The sequence below is a fragment of the Trachypithecus francoisi genome, unplaced genomic scaffold (genome assembly GCF_009764315.1).
Source record: "Trachypithecus francoisi isolate TF-2019V2 unplaced genomic scaffold, Tfra_2.0 Contig00586, whole genome shotgun sequence".
NCBI classification, from domain to species: domain Eukaryota; kingdom Metazoa; phylum Chordata; class Mammalia; order Primates; family Cercopithecidae; genus Trachypithecus; species Trachypithecus francoisi.
The window spans coordinates 5,360,465-5,377,874 of NW_022680749.1; the positions used below are offsets into that span (position 1 = coordinate 5,360,465).

General features: G+C 41.0%; 1 protein-coding gene and 1 non-coding gene across 5 annotated transcripts in view; both read right to left on the reverse strand.

Annotated features, from left to right (window-relative positions):
• The window catches only part of SGMS1 (sphingomyelin synthase 1), a 310,369-nt gene that overhangs the window by 267,118 nt on the left and 25,841 nt on the right, over nucleotides 1-17,410 (reverse strand). For all 4 annotated transcript variants that reach the window (XM_033215416.1, XM_033215407.1, XM_033215440.1 and 1 more), the window contains exon 2: nucleotides 6,892-6,986. The gene's annotated coding sequence lies outside the window, so the exon portion shown is untranslated. The remainder of the gene's footprint in view (nucleotides 1-6,891; nucleotides 6,987-17,410) is intronic.
• Nucleotides 7,379-7,439, reverse strand: LOC117086656. Its single transcript, XR_004438514.1, has one exon. It is a non-coding gene; the product is annotated as a U7 small nuclear RNA (small nuclear RNA).

Below are 17,410 nucleotides of genomic sequence, written 5' to 3' on the forward strand. Positions count from 1 at the left end.
TCATCAATTTATGCTCCATCTTCTGCAGAAGATGTGCTGACCTCAGGCCCTGGAGTGAAGCACATGATCTGGCTATCCAATTGGAACAGGCCAATATCCCTGGCCACAGCCACTGGTCCAGCACGAGGCACATGACTCATCATGACCAGGAAGGTTGTTTGTAATTAAGCAAACCTGAAGCTGCTAGAAGTCTCCATTCAGAGCCCAAAAACATGTAGCCAAGATGAATCCTCATGACATCATTTTGATCCTTAGTCTAGCCCCTCCTGAAGGCAGATCCAATCCTTAGATTTGCAATTACTTAAGCCCATAGATTTTTTCACTTGAGACAGTTTGAATTGGGTTTTCTGTCACTTGCAACCAAGGCACTCTGTTCTATCAAGCTATATTTACCTATACCTTCAATACTTTCTCCTCTCTAAAAATAAAACTTGAGGACTATTAAAGTAAATTTTAATTGGTTAGTCTTGACAAAGCAACATTCTGAGGCTGGACTTCCTGACAAGATAACTCCACATTATTTAGAACAGACTTCATTTTTCCCAACGCCACAGAACAAGGGATTTGGCCTATCATAAAATTTGTTTCAGAAAATTTCATTTTTAATAAAAAGAACTAAGCCTACAGTTTCCAGCTTTGTAAGAAAACAACTGTGATATTTATTTTCTCAGCCTTCTCAATTCTTGTTTTTCCTCTAAACAACTATCCATATAGAATTACTAAAAAGAATAGGATTGAATTCTTTAAAACATTTTAAACACCAAAAGTAGAAGACATGAATGGCTATAAATCATTTCGTCCTCCTAAAGAAGACTGGCCGGGAGCAGTGGCTCACACCTGTATTCCCAGCACTTTGGGAGGCCAAGAAGGGAGGATCACGTGGTCAGGAGTTCAAGACCAGCCTGGCCAACATAGTGAAACCCCATCTCTACTAAAAATACAAAAAATTAGCCGGGCATGGTGGCAGGTGCCTTTAATCCCAGCTACTCGGGAGGCCGAAGCAGGAGAATCGCTTGAACCCTGGAGGCAGAGGTTGTAGTGAGTGGAGATCATGCCACTGCACTCCAGCCTGGGCGACAGTGGCAGACTCCGTCTCAAAAAAAAAAAAAAGAAGAAGATCAACTACACCTTAACTTTATTAATTTTGACAACAAAACAAACCAGTTTGGAGTTTTCATCACATTCATTAAGCTATTCATTGTACCAGTTCACATTCCTTCCCTGTGGTTTCTTCAGAAGCCTGATTTCAGAGGAAAGCACTGTGGGTCACCCAGATTACTGCCTCAAAAGGTGACAAACAGCATCCCATTTGATGTCTGATGGATCCCAAATCCATGTATAAGTATGACCAGGGCTTCCTGCATTTCATATCTTTGAATTACCGCACCTAGCTAAATAACTGCAACTACAATATCCAAACAAATTTCCACTTCCTGAAAGACCTCTCAGGCTGGAAGAAGGCAATGATGCAGCCATCGTGGCTGAAGATGGCTCACTGATATTGTTTGACTTGCTTCCTTTACATTGGTCTGAGGACAGTCTAGGGGTGGTGAATGGGCAGTCACTCACAGCCCCAGTGGTCACCCATAATATATATACAAGCACATATGAAAATGCTACACAGGTTTAAAAGCCGTTAAAAACAAGTTTCAAATTCCTTATTGTAAAAAAATACTTCTATATTTTATATGTTCATTACAATGCACCTATATCCTCCTATTAAGAAGAAACAAACTTTTATGACTTTGATAAGCAAATAGATAAGCACACGAGCAGAGATAGATTAATTTGTTTTTTTTTTTTTTTTTTTTTTGAGATGGAGTCTAGCTCTGTCGCCCAGGCTGGAGTGCAGTGGCCAGATCTCAGCTCACTGCAAGCTCCGCCTCCCGGGTTTACGCCATTCTCCTGCCTCAGCCTCCCGAGTAGCTGGGACTACAGGCGCCCGCCACCTCGCCCGGCTAGTTTTTTGTATTTTTTAGTAGAGACGGGGTTTCACGGTGTTAGCCAGGATGGTCTCGATCTCCTGACCTCGTGATCCACCCAGAGATAGATTAATTTGTTATGCTGCACTCCAAACTTTATTATCCAAACTCTATTAACTTGGTTGGCTGTTGTTTCTATTGAGGTTTATTATTAAAGTAGCACAAGACTGGCCGTCTGCTTGGCTTGCTTTAGTAAGCACTTCAAAACCCAAAACCCATCAGCCCTTCTCCAGACATGGCTACCTTCAAACAGTCTGGCATTACCATATGTAAACAATTAGGACATTTAAAACTACAGTAATTGTGCAAACATCACATTACATACTCTTCATTACTGAAGCAAAAAATCAAATTATGTAGAGTGTTTATCAAGTTTATAAAATTAATAAAGATAGCTGACATAGTAGTTTCAAATTGAGGATGTGTAGTTCATTTCCATATTATACTTTTTATTCTAAAAACTGCTATGCTGAGAATAAGCCCCACGTGGTTGGTGCACACGGAAATGCACTACCTGCATAACTAGAAGAGCTGACCGGGGATGCCCCCACACCACGATGTCATATTTTTGATTTATAGAAAGCACAATCATAAAATGGAATTTCAAATTCATAGGAGACTCTTTTACTAACTTGATCTTAACCAAAAGGCCAAGAAGTGATAGAAGAGCCTCTCTTAAACTCCTCAAGACCAAGAACCATATCTGATTATCACTATTTTATGCCTGAAATACAATAGGCACTCTGTAAATATGCGTTGGATGAATACATGAATGAGAACATTAACACTAAATTTAATGGGCTCAGCTTATTACATGACTACAGAGGTTATGATTACTATGTCCTTGCTTTTATGAAGTAAAGCAGGAGTTGGCAAACTTTTTTATAAAGGGCTAGATGGTAACTATTTTAGGCTTTGTAAGCCATATGGTCACTGTTGCAACTAATCAAACCTGGTCTCTTTTGCAACTATTCAACTCTGCAGTTTTAGCAAAATATGCAAACAAATGAGCATGATTTTTTGAATAAAATTTTATTTATAAAAACAGAATTTGCCCATAAAAACACCCAAATCCTCTGAGGAGCACTTTCTTATTATATAATGAAGACTCTACTCTCTAAAGGTTGGAAAGTGGTGAACTTGCTAAATTGAGTTGGACAGAGTTTGTTGGGCTGATATTTGGGCAGAGGATATATATGTGTTCTCCACCATGCCCATCACTCCTTATAAGCAACCCCATTCATTTCAGTCACGTTACCAGCCTGGTCCATGTAAGTCTCTGAATTTACATCCCTGAACTCTACAGTACAGCTGGCTTCCAGGGATGTGGCCCACAGCCACACCTGTGAATTGATAACTATACTACAGGCTCCTCAAGGGCAAGCCCAAAACATTCAACTCTTTGCCCCTCACCTAACACTTAATATCAACACCTAATGAACTTTAAATATTCATCGATTGCCTGTTGTTTGATATGTTCTGCACAGTCTCCTTGGAGGGACTGTAGAGAGAGTAATAATAGCAGAGAAGAGGACGTAGAAAACATGTGCCAGTAGGGAACGACGTGAGAAGGGACATGGTGAGTCACAGGAAGAGCAGCAGGAATCAGCATAGGACTGATGAAACCACACCCAATTCTCCCAAGTGTGTCTCCATCTTCTCGCTGCTGTCTGGATTCCTCCCTCATATCACAGCAGAAGCTGGGCACAACCTGGTACTACCTCCACTATAACCATCATGAGGAGAAAACCTTGTTTAATTCCCATTTCCTCTGGAGGATGCCCCAGATGGGTAAACCCAAACAATTACCCACATCTAGTAAAATAAATAAATAGTTATGTTCTCCCACAATGGAATGCTCTATAGCAATGAAAATGAGTAATATAACTAAACTATATGCAATAATATGCAGGAATCTAATATGCTGTTGAATGAGAGAAGCCAGACACAAAAGAGTACAATCTGCGTGATATATTACGCATACACACACACAAAGAAAAGACATATGCAAAACTAATTTATGCTCCTAAAAGTCAAGAGAGTAGTCATCCATGGAGCAAGGGTACAGTTGACTCTTGAACAACACTGGCTTGAACTGTAAGGGGCCACTTAAAGGCAGATTTTTTTCAATAAACACATTAGAAAATATTTTGGAGATTTGCAACAACTTGAAAAAACTCACAGATAAACCACATAGCCTAGAAATAGAAAAATAAATAAATAAATAAGGAAATGTGAGGTATGCTGTGAATGCATAAAATATATGTCGTTGGTTGGGCACAGTGGCTCAGACCTGTAATTCCAGCAGTTTGAGAGGCCGAGGCGGGTGGATCACCAGGTCAGGAGTTCGAGATCAGCCTGGCCAATATGGCGAAACCCCATCTCTACTAAAAATACAAAAATTAGCCCAGCGTGGTGGCACGCACCTGTAATCCCAGCTACTCGGGAGAAAGAATCGCTTGAACCCGGGAGGTGGAGGTTGCAGTGAGCCAAGATCGTGCCACTGCACTCCAGCCTGGGCAACAGAGCAAGACTCTGTCTCAAAAAATGTGTATGCGTGTGTGTGTGTGTCATTATGTAGTAAGTCAGTAAGGCTTCCAGTCAATAGTAGGCCATTAGTAGTTACATTTTCAGGAAGACAAAATTTTACTTGGATTTTCAACTGTACCCCTAATCCCCAAACTATTTAAGAGTCAACTGAGGTGTCTAAAAGGAAGCATGAGATTGTGTTAGTCATGCTCTATTTCTTAATCTGGGTGCTGGTTACATGGATGTGTTCAATCTGTGGAGTTATATTGAGCTATACACTTATAATATGTCTATTTTCTGTATGTATCTTCTACTTCAGTAGAAAGTTTTTTTAAATCACCATATCTCAGTGGTGTAGGACTAGACAGGGCCCCATATGTCTTCCCTTCATTCATCCTTCAAAGTCCCCTTAGCCTCACGTGGAGTCCCACTCACTCCTCCTCGTCTTTTCAAAGCATAACCATACAGAGGCCAAAGAATAAAAAAGCAAACTCAATCACTGAGCTACCTATGATTCCAGACACAACTCCTTCTGAATCCCAGTATCTTTTGAAGAACTTTTACTGCTATCACTGACCTTTTGTTCTAAATCAGAAATGAGAGTATAAGAAGCCACTGCTGCCCTCAATGGCTCACTTAAATAGACTTCCTTTAAAATATGCTCTAAATAGGCAACCTTATATACACAAATGTCTGTAAAGCAATAGTTAGATACACAGGGACCACCTGAGGAAGATACCATAAATAAATAGTAACTGAGATTGGAAAGGAGAACAGTCGACAGCCATCTTGCAAAAACCACAGATAACTGATGGTGTAATTGGCTATAACGTGTAACAATCTATAACTGTAATCATAGCTGAACATGTCTTTGAGATTTTAAGTAAAGTTTCAATGTAGGTAGTCAAATTATGAGTCTGGAAATCATTTTTAATCTCTGTAATGCTGATTTTAATATATTAACCTATATAACCTCAACTTCACAGTACCACTCATATTCTTTCCACATTCTCCTACAAGTTTAGGTTTAAAACATCAACTAAGACCTTTGATAACATTAGAGCACAGAGACTGGTCTACTGTTTTCATTTTTTTTGTGTGACAGGGTCCCACTCTGTAACCCAGACTGGACTGCAGAGGCACAATCTCGGCTCACCACAACCTCCACCTCCCAGGCTCAAGTGATTCTCCTGCCTCAGCCTCCCGAGTAGCTGGGATTACTGGCACATGCCACTACTGCTTTGTATTTTTGTATTTTTAGTAGAGACAGGGTTTCACTATGTTGGCCAGCCTGGTCTTGAACTCATGACTTCAAATGATACACCCACCTCGGCCTCCCAAAGTGCTGGGATTACAGGCATGAGCCACCAGGCCCAGCCCTGGTCTACTTGTGAATCCTGATCAGGGAGAAGGTGAGGCTGGTGATCAGAGCCACTGACCTAAACTTGAAACATCAGCCACAGCAGGGACGGGTAGATTACATAATCACACACAGAGGAAGAGAGAGAGAAAGAGTGGGACTCACTGTCACCCAGCCTGGAGTACAGTGGCATAATCATAGCTGACTATACCCTCCAACTCCTGGGCTCAAGTGATCCTCCCACCTCAACCTCCCAAGTAGCTAGGACTATGGGCATGTGCCACCATGACTGGCTAAATTTTTAATTTTTTGTAGACAGGTTCTTGCTATTAAAAATGGTTTTGGGTTTTGTTTTTTGAGACAGGGTCTTGTCTGTCACCCAGGCTGGAGTGTGGTGGCTCCATCACAGCTCACTGCAGCCTTGACTTTGTGGGCTCAAGTGATCCTCCCACCTCAGCCTGCTGAATAGCTGGGACCACAGGTGTGCCCCACCATGCCCAGCTAATTTTTTTTGTATTTTTTCTAGAGACAGGTCTCACCTTGTTGCCTAGGCTGATTTTGAACTCCTGGGCTCAAGCGATCCATTCCCCTCAACCTCCCAAAGTGCCCGGATTACAGGCATGAGCCACCACACCTGTCTTAAAAATGTTTTTAATCTGACTTATTTGTATCAACAATGAAGGGAGCATAACTCAGTTACACACTTCAGTACAAAACTATAAATTTAATTAAACGGTTCTGTGTCACATAGTTCTAAGATGTCTTTCAGGGGAGAATATCCTTATTTGTAAGAGCTGCATCCCAAGAATTTAGGAAAAAATGTCATGATGTCTGCAACTTCCACATGTTTCAGCTAAAAAATGTACAAACATATACACATACCAAAAAATGTGACAAAATGCTAATAACTGTTAAAGCTAAGGTGTGGATACGCAGGAACTCATTGTACGTTCTCTTAACTCTCTTCAGTAAGGTTGAAAATGTTTTATGATAAAAAGCTGCATAGAAATATTTACTTACCTTTCAAGTGATGGCTGTCTTCTTTCTCCTGATCAAAAATGAATGACTAAATATGCCCACAAGCCCATTCAGGGATCGTACACGCTGTCTTCATGCTGCAAGAATAAGGAAAACAACATACATGTTATCACCAAGAATTTTTACTGTTAATACTATTTCAGTTGAGAACATGTTCTTAATATATAAGCCTCTAAGTTAAAATACTGCCACAATTTTTTAATAGGGGAAAAAGTGAAAAAAGAAAAAATAATCCCATCACATACTGAATGTGGGGAATGACTGTCAGCCCCACCCACTCTAGGAAATTTTGGGATAAAGGAATTCCTCTGTAAGTTTCTTTTTTTTCCCCTCCAACTTTATTGAAGTATGATTGACAAAAATTATATATAGGTGTACAAGGTGATGGTTTTATATATGTATACATTGTGAAATGATTGCCACAAACTACTTAACGTATCTGTCACCTCATACAATTCCCTTTTCTTTCAGGAGTTTTCTGATAAAAACCAGAAAACTTGCTAGATAAATTCTAAAAGAGTCGTACAGTGTAGTTACCATTTGTGTGTGTGTGATGAGAACACATTAAGGTCTACTGTCATAGCAAATTCAAATATACATTATTATTCCCGATAGTCACCATGCATTAGGTCTTCATCTTATAGCTGAAGGTTTGCCTCAGTTCCTGTCGAATCACAGCAATTTCAGGGCAGTGATGTAGCCCAAACATCCACTCTAACAAAAACTGGAGCTTCAATGACTTGAGCTTTACTTTGACCTTGGATTTCTGAGACCACACTTAGAAGGCATCCATGTACCTGCCTAGAATCACACAGGAATTGCTGAACCTCTTCAAATCCTTTCCAGCAAAGGTATTCAGATCCCATCTACAGTACACTCAACTACAATACACACAAGTTTGTGGCAAAATGGTATCGTGGCCTGAAAGTCATATTCCTATTGCCACCACAATACCTTCTGTTTTGGCATTACCCATCACATTTGATCCTCCCCACAGCCCTGTGAGGTAAGCAGGGTTTATGGATCCCATTTTCCAGAGAAGGCAGCTAAGTGTCAGAGATGATATCTGACAAAGATATGCAACTAGAAAGCACCAGAGATGAAACTACTATTTGTCTTCTGACCCCAAGCCCTGCGCTTGTCTCACTGTACAGGTCACCTCCACCCTCCTGCCCCTGAACATGATGTTTTCTTAAAACCAACCCCACAGCCAAATGGCCAAACAACACATCACACCAGGGAGGCAGCCGGGCGCTGCAGTGTGCTCCCTGAAAGCATATATTCACAATCTTTCTTAATAGTACCATTAATACTATAATCATTATTACCAATTACTATAATTACTATTAGTAATTATACTTCTCTTGTAGACACAATAACCCTTCATGTATTTTTCTCATATATATATATATATGCACTTTATTTTTTTCCCTTCTTCCCCAAAAGAGCACACTGTTCACAAACGGAAGCAAAACAAGCATCGCACTGTATCCCTGCCGATTTTTATCCTCACCATAATGAAAGGCAGCTATCATTTGCTGTTGAGGATTTTCCCTTCATTTTTATAAAATGCAAAATACACTAGAATATAATGCCACAGCCACAGCTCCGCAAATAAAGATGGAAGCAGCATCAAAACTACAGTTGGGGAGAACGTGACATCTCTGCATGATGGCCCTTCTTGGCGCTTCATCTGCTAAACACCAGAATTCTGTACACACAGAGGGTTAGCAGTATCAATGACTAACACGCGAAGTATTGATGTACAAAAGCCTAAAGAAAGCCAGTCCGGAACCCCGTGCACCTGGCTCTCAGGCCTATCTTCTCCACTTTTTAGCTTCATTAAAAATGGAGAGAACCTCCTCCGGCTGCTTCCTCACCTGAGAGCTTCTCCACTTTTTAGCTTCATTAAAAATGGAAAGAACCTCTTCCAGCTGCAACACCTGTTCAGGAGGATGTTGGGATCCACAAAGGGGGGATGGTGCGACTCACTGCCTCACAACCCAGAGCCCTTGGACCCCCAGGAATACTAAGAAATTATGCCAAGAGCTAAACAAAGCTAAAGAAAAATAAACATGACATAGCTTCCAGAAACATCAATGTTACTCAAAGATTTTGGTGAGGGAAGGTTAAGCAAATGAATCAATAATTTAAAAGTTGTTAATATTAAAACAAGTATCAATTATGCATTAGAATGTAATCGTTGCGTGGATTTTTAAACTAAGGCCCCGTCCTTGCTTGCCCAGGTCATTTCTGGCAATGCTCTTAGACGTGGGGGTGAGGAGCAAGGGGTGGACCCTCTCTCCTTTTTCATTAAAGATGGTCTTGGGAAAAAGAGTGGGGCTGGAACAGATTTTAATATCACAGTGGCCCTTCACCTGGAGAATTATCTTCAAAATCAAGAGTCTCAGATTCTTGCCAGATCTAGGTACAGGTAGAATGAAGTCCAGGCACATATAATCCTATCTCCTGCCACAGATCCCAGCGCAAGCATTACTGAAGTTCCTTTCCTCATGGCCCTTCCCACCCACTCCCCTGCCTCAGGCACATTCCTGTCAGGCAAGCTCAGGCCACTCAAATACTCAGCTACATCACTGACATTTCTTTAAACCCATACTAATTGGTAACACGTTCAGTATCTATAAAACTTTTCAGTTAAATGGATGTGTGTACTATTACTAAAGAAAAATGAGCTCACCAATTTAGTCTGCTTCTAAAAAAAGTTTACTGTGAAATATACTATATTTAAAAGTGCGTTAACTGTGGTAGCCAGCCTCTAAGATGGCCGTAGTGATACCAGCCTCCCAGTATTCATGCGCTTGTATAGTCCCATCCCACACGGAACAGGGCTGGCATGTGGGAACCACTACAATATTGCTGAAATGCTGGCGTGAGACTGCAAAAGTCCAAAGACTCCACCTTCCATCTCTGTTTTGGGAGGGAAGCTGGCTGTTCTGATATGCGGACACGCTCAAGAAGCTTTGCAGAGGTACACGTGGGAAGGAACTGAGGCCTCCTGCCAACAACCAACAAGGAACTGAGGCCTCCTGGCAACAGCCATGTGAGTGAGCCATCTTGGAAGAAGATCCTTCAGCCTCAGTCAAGCCTTCAGATAGATATCTGGCAGCAGCTTCAGTTGACATCTTGACTGCAACCTCATGAGAGACTGCAAGTCAGAACCACCCAGCTTAGCTGCTCCCAAATTCCTGGCCTACTGATGGAAACTATGTGGGATGACAAATGTGTATTACTGTTTTAAGGTGCTAAGTCTTGAGGTTTGTTATGCAGTGATAACTAACCTAACAACATATATAGGTATAAAGAATAATAAAATAAATCGCATGTACCTAATACCAGTCGGTGTTTAGATTTTTTTTTTTTCTTTTTTTGGAAGCCGTGTGTGTATCTTTCCTGATTGCATGTCTCCCAATCATCCTTCACCACCACTTCCACCACCAAGATTTACCACTGGCCTGAATTTTGAGTCAATCATTCCTTGGCTCCTCTTTATGGTTTTGCCACATATGTGCTATCAATATGTTGTTGTGATTTGCTGATTCTAAGCCTAATATGAGTGAAGCGATACTGTATGTGCTCTTCTAGACTTGCCTCTTCTCTTAAGATTTTGAGATTCATCCCTGTGACTCATGTGGCTTTAGTTCATTCATTTTGTCACCACGATGTCCTACTGTTGGGGACCCCTCTGGGGATTTTTCAATTTTCTGCTACTTTGAATAATGCTGCCATTTACATTCTACTGCTTGTCCTCTGGTACACACAGACAAGAATTTCTCCAGGGTTATACACCTAAGAGAGGAGAGCTGGGCTACGGATTGCACGTGTTCAACTCCTCTAACGCCAAATTGTTTTCCAAAGTGGTTGTGTACAATGGACTCTTTAGCCTCCTTTCCAGTTTCTCTCCAAATAAGAGGCATGCTTGTTTTGCTAATTACCAGGAAAGCTTTCAACCAACAAAAGGGAAAGCTTTTCCTATTTGCAGCATCACTACTGCAAATAAATGGTACTCCAAAGCAGTGACCTAGACAGCTGGAACGTATTAGTCACAGGACATCAGTACAGACTTCAGAATAATGATGCAAACTCAGCCAACACCCCATACTGCCCGCGGGTGTAAGTCAAATTTGATTTCTAGACATACAGTAAATTCAGAGGCTGTTTTCTTCCTGGTAGATTCACATACTATGGGCCCACCTGACTGTTATCATCTTGAAAGAGAAAAAGAGTAATTCACATGCAACCCAGCCAAATTCAAGATCAAAACAGGAGAATCAAATAATTTCTGTGAAATAATGGAATATGTATGTGTGTTTTTGAAACAGGCAGCTGGTTAGGTTTTTAAATATTTTTACCTATAAAATTGTTATTTACTATACCTGATTTTATTTATTGTAATTCTAAAAAAAAATTATCAATTATTTTCTCTATGAAAAAACTGTGCTTTATAGGTTTAGTTAATCCAGTTTCTTAGATGAAAATAGTAATTTTTACAATTTAATCTGCATTTCTAGGAAAAATGTGACAGCAAATGTTTTTATCGGCATCAAATACAAATAATGAGAAATTCTCTCAATTTGAGTAGGAAGGAAAGAAGAAGTGTTATAAATTTAAAAGAGACTCATATGTCATGGGAAGAAACAATGTCAGTAGATGATCAAAATAAGTTCATTTCAACTCAACTTCCTGACAGTTCTCATCTCTTTAAAATCATTTATCCCTACAAGGTAGAAATTGTTATTTATTCCCATCTTATAGATGGAAGAAACTGAGGTACAGGAAGGAATTCAGTTATGCATAGTCACACAGCTGGTAAGTGGTAGAACAAGGATTTAAACCCAAGCAGTTTACTCCTTGTAAAGCCCATATTCTTAATCACTACTCTGGACAGCTTCTTCAGTCCCCCAAGACAAGTCAGAAGGCCCTGCAATGGTGATGATAATAGCTACCAGTTAATAAGCATCTACAATGCCCTAAGCACTCTATAGCATTGTTATCTTTTCTTTTTTTTTTTTTTTTCTTTTTGAGATGGAGTCCCGCTCTATTGCCCAGGCTGGAGTGCAGTGGCACGATCTCGGCTCACTGCCACCTCCACCTCCCGGGTTCAAGCAATTCTCCTGTCTCAGCCTTGTGAGTTGCTGGGACTACAGGTGCACACCACCATGCCCAGCTAATTTTTTTGTATTTTGAGTAGAGACGGGGTTTCACCATATTAGTCAGGCTGTTCTCAAACACCTGACCTTAGGTAATCCAGCAGCCTCAGCCTCCCAATGTGCTGGGATCACAGGCATGAGCCACTGTGCCCAGCCTACTGTGTTATTTCTAATTCTGTCCACATCTCTACCAGGTATGTATTATTCCCATTTTATAGGTGAAGAATCACAGGCTCTGAGAGTTTCAGTAACTTGGCCAAAATCACATAGTAAATAAAATAAAATGGTGGAGGCACCACTTGAACCTCATGATTTCAAAGTTCATGCAGTTTCCACAGTGCGCCTTTTGGAAAAAATAAAACCACCTAATTTCAGGGCTTGTGGTAGGCAAGTGTAACCTTAAGGTCCTGGAAACAGTCCCTGTGAAGGAAACGGATGCCACATTGGGGGAAGGTGTGCCAGTGTTCCTAGTGACGGTGGGCAGCAGCTTCCATGCCCCCATCACAATGAGACTGAGGCAGAGTGGGTGCTGGTAAGAGCAGAGGACTCAGTCAGAAGATGACTAGGTTACACTGGGCAGGGCAATTGGCCTCTCAGGCACAATGTTTTCCTCTGTAAAATGGGGATATCTTTTATTTCAAAGGGTTGCTGTGAGGATTAGAGAGACTAACACCTGGCACACAGCAGGCACCAGATATATGCTTGGCAATGGCAAGATTAAGAGAAAACAAGCCCCAGAAATCTAGCAGGAAATAGCAGGGAGGTAATTTTAAACATATTCTCGCTTCCATATATAAAGCCCCACATAATTCAAGATGGATGATTTAATAATTTTTAAAAGATCTTACTTGTATCACGATTTTTTTTTTTTTTTGAGACAGAGTTTCGCTCTTGTTGCCCACGCTGAAGTGCAATGGTGCGATCTCGGCTCACCGCAACCTGCGCCTCCCTGGTTCAAGCGATTCTCCTGCCTCAGCCTCCCAAATAGCTGGGATTATAGGCATTCACCACCACACCCAGCTAGTTTTTTGTATTTTTAGTAGACACAGGCTTTCGTCATGTTGGCCAAGCTGGTCTTGAACCTCTGACCTCAGGTGGTCTGCCCACCTTAGCCTCCCAAAGTGCCGGGGTTACAAGCGTGAGCCACTGCGCTCAGCCCAATTTCTTTTTTACTAATATTATAGTTTCCACATTCTGGCCTACTATAAGCACAATAATAACCTTCCTAACTAGATCAACCCTTTATGATATCATTTTTTACATAAACATTGCAGCTGGAATGGACTCAAAGTAAAACATTTGGCACACTTAACCTTTATGTTACTGACTAGAAAAGTAGTCAGGGAGGGAGAGAAACCACCTCAGGTCAGTATGAGGTGTTTGAAGAACACAGAAGCAGCTATTGCTAACATTTACTCAGAATACATCATGAGCCAGATCTCCTGCTCGGCATGTTTCCTGCATTCTTCCTTAAAACCCCTCACTCAACAACCCTGAGAGAACATATCATAATACAGATCCCTATTCAACAGAAAAGGAAAATGACTCATAGAAGTTCACTGACTTGCTTAAAGTCAGTGACTGTTAGTCCCACAGGACTAGCAAATGGATACAACTGGCTCGTTGCACATGTTAGGCACTCAGTATGTTTTGAACATGGGGTCTTTATTTTCTCTACCACAAAAATAAAAACCACTACTAATTTCACAAAGATGTTAAGGATAAAACGAGATTATGCACATAAAGTCCCTGGCTCACTGCTTTGACCTTGGAATATCCTGTGGTAGATGAGCAACCATGTTGATATAAAAAGGTATAATAACCACCTAGAACAAGGTTATGATAATGACAATGAGCATAACGTATCGTAATGGGTACAAGATGTATGAAAGTCAAACACATTAAAAGATGTTCAATATCATTAATCATTAGGGAAATGTAACTCAAAACCATCATGAAATACCACTACACACCTATTAGAATGGCTGAATTGCATAAACTGACAATATCAAATGCCAGCAAAAATACGGGTCAACTAGGATTTACATATTCTGCTGCTGGGAATGCAGTGGGTGAATACGTATGCAAACCACGGCACATCCATACAACAGAATACTAGTCAGTAATAAAAAAGAACAAACCTTTGATACACACAACGTGGATGGATCTCAAATGCATTATGCTAAGTGAAAGCTAGTCTCAAAAAGTCTGTATAATCTACTTATATAATAGTTTTACAAAGAACAAATTAAAAAGGCAGAGAAAAGATCAGCATTGCCAGGAGTTCAGCAGGAAAGAGGATTTAAACTACAAAAAGGCAACACCAGAGAATTTGAAAGGTGATGAAATTGTTCCATGTGCTATTTGTAGTGGTGGTTGCATGAATTAATGTCTGTGTTAAAATTCACAGAACTGGCCAGGCATGGTGGCTCAAACCTGTAATCCCAGCACTTTGGGAGGCCAAGGCGGGTGGATCACCTGAGGTTGGGAGTTCAGGACCAGCCTGACCAACCTGGAGAAACCCTGTGTCTATTAAAAATACAAAATTAGCCAGCCTTGGTGGCAAATGCCTGTATTCCCACCTACTCAGGAGGATGAGGCAGGAGAATCGCTTGAACCCAGGAGGCAGAGGTTGCAGTGAGCCGAGATAGCGCCATTGCACTCCAGCCTGGGCAACAAGAGCAGAACTAACTTCGTCTCAAAAAAAAAAAAAAAATTCACAGAACTTGCTACAGACTGAATGCTTGTGCCCCGCCTCCACCACCCCGCCCCACAAAATTCGTATGTTGAAACCCTAGTCCCCAGTGTGATAGTATTCAGAGAGGACTCTCTTAGGAAGGTCATAAGCGGGCAGCCCTCATGGTGGAATTAGTGCCCTTATCAGAAGAGACAGGACAGAAGAGAGATGACATCTCTCTCTGAATGTGAGGATACAGTAAGAAGGCATCCATCTGTGGAGCCCAAGGAGGGCCTTCACCAGAACTCAATCATGCTAGCTGGCACCCTGATCTCGGACTTCAAGTTTGCAGAACTCTGAGAAATAAATGTCTGTTGTTTAAGCTACCCAGGCTATGGTACTCTTGTTACAGCAGCCCAAACTAACTAGCACAGAACTATACACTTCCAAAAAGTGAATTTTACTGAATTTTAAATTTTTAAAATTTAAAAATTACTAAAAAGTAGCATTTAAAAATCATAGAGAGAACTGATAGGTCTTGGTGAATGGCTGGATATCTGACAGTTGTGGAGAAGGGGTGAAACATGAGGGTCAAATAGTTCTGAAGTTCCTTGCCAAGGGAACAATCCTGGGACAGGAGACCATCAGGAGTCAGGGTATCAGATATAAAAAGAGGCTCTAAGAAGTACTGAGGGTCAAGGACCTTGGTTTCTAGCCTGATTTCACCAAATGAGTGACTCCATAAAATTATGCAAGCCACATCACCTCCCAGAGCCTTAGTTTACCTACCTCTAAAATGAACAATGAAGCATGTGATCTTGAAGGTCTTTTCCTGTGACAAACATTCTAAGGTCAATTTATTTAAAGCTATTGGGTCTAGGAAGACAACAAAACAAATAAGGAGAAATACCCAGACATGAAAAAAAAAAATAGTGTACACCTGCACAAATATCACCAAAGAATAAAATAAAGTGAAACCATCAACATGTCTGAATGGTAAAGTGAGGTCATGAAAGTAGCCAATATCAGAGAAAAGATAGGAGACCCAGAATACCACTCCACTGTATAATGGAAGCCAAGAGAAGAGAGGAAATTCACAGGACTGGGGACAGGAGAGCTGGAATAACTCAAGAATCAAATGTTGAAACAGACAAAAAGAATGAGGACTGATAAAACAACAAAACCACACAGATTTTCACGTGATCAACAGATGACTGCCAAAAAACAGTAACAAAAAAGCTCCCATCCAAAACTTGCATGTTGTCTGCATATCTCGGTTGTGTCCTGACTGCCTTTGCCCTTGCATTTTCAGTCTCACTCTGCCTTCTTCATTTTTGCTGCTAAGAATATAGAATTTAATAAAACATGTAGGAACAGTTTCCCTGCAATAGCCCAGTTCAAATGGTTTTAATTTTCAAAATTTAGAAATTCCTGGAAATTAAGAATATGGCTGTTAAGTGCTGGAGAGACTTTTTTTTTTTTTACTTGTCCTACTTAAGTTTATTCAAAGACTCCAGAATTCTAGAAGAGAAGAAACCATTTCACTAACAGAATGGAATGTATACTTAAGAAGTACTTAATGTTGCGCGGTGGCTCAAGCCTGTAATCCCAGCACTTTGGGAGGCCAAGACGGGCGGATCACGAGATCAGGAGATCAAGACCATCCTAGCTAACACGGTGAAACCCCGTCTCTACTAAAAAAAATACAAAAAACTAGCCGGGCGAGGTGGCGGGCGCCTGTAGTCCCAGCTACTCGGGAGGCTGAGGCAGGAGAATGGCGTAAACCTGGGAGGCGGAGCTTGCAGTGAGCTGAGATCCGGCCACTGCACTCCAGCCTGGGCGACAGAGCTAGACTCCGTCTCAAAAAAAAAAAAAGAAGTACTTAATGTTAACTTAAGAAGTACTAAGAATGCCTGTAATCCCAGCACTGTGGGAGGCCGAGGTGGGCAGATCACAAGGTCAAGAGTTCGAGACCAGCCTGGCCAACATAGTGAAACCCCATCTCTACTAAAAATACAAAAATTAGCTAGGCATAGTGGCACGCGCCTGTAATCTCAGCTACTCAAGAGGCTGAGGCAAGAGAATTGCTTGAACCCGGGAGTCAGAGGTTGCAGTGAGCCAAGATTGCGCCACTGTACCCCACCCTGGGTAACAGACAAGACTCTGTCTCAGAAAAAATAAAAATAAAATAAAGAAAGAAAGAAATACTAAGATTTCATTATAGTCTGTCAGGCAGGGAAATAGCTTGAAGTCAATAATTTTCCCAAACTGACCAACTGAAATGTGACAAATCCTTCATCTCTATCCAGAGTGAGCCTCAGGACACTATTTCATGTGCTTCAAGCTATTTCAGCCAAGTGACCCCAAGGAGACATATAACTCTGAGCACTTAACTAGAACCAAAGGATAGGGGAGATTAACAGTTACAAAGAATGCCCGCAAGCAAAGTTAACACAGAGTAAACTTTTCAAACACTTTTGCCAATTTTCCTTTCTGATGATTACATGTAAAAACATCAATTTCATATAACCTGGTTCTGCTGGTTATGAAAGAGGAAGGAAAAGAGAAGTGGACTTGCTTGGGCTTGAAGTCTGGTTCCACCACTAACAATTCACTAACTTTGAGCAAATGTATTTACTCCTTTTTATCTCCTATT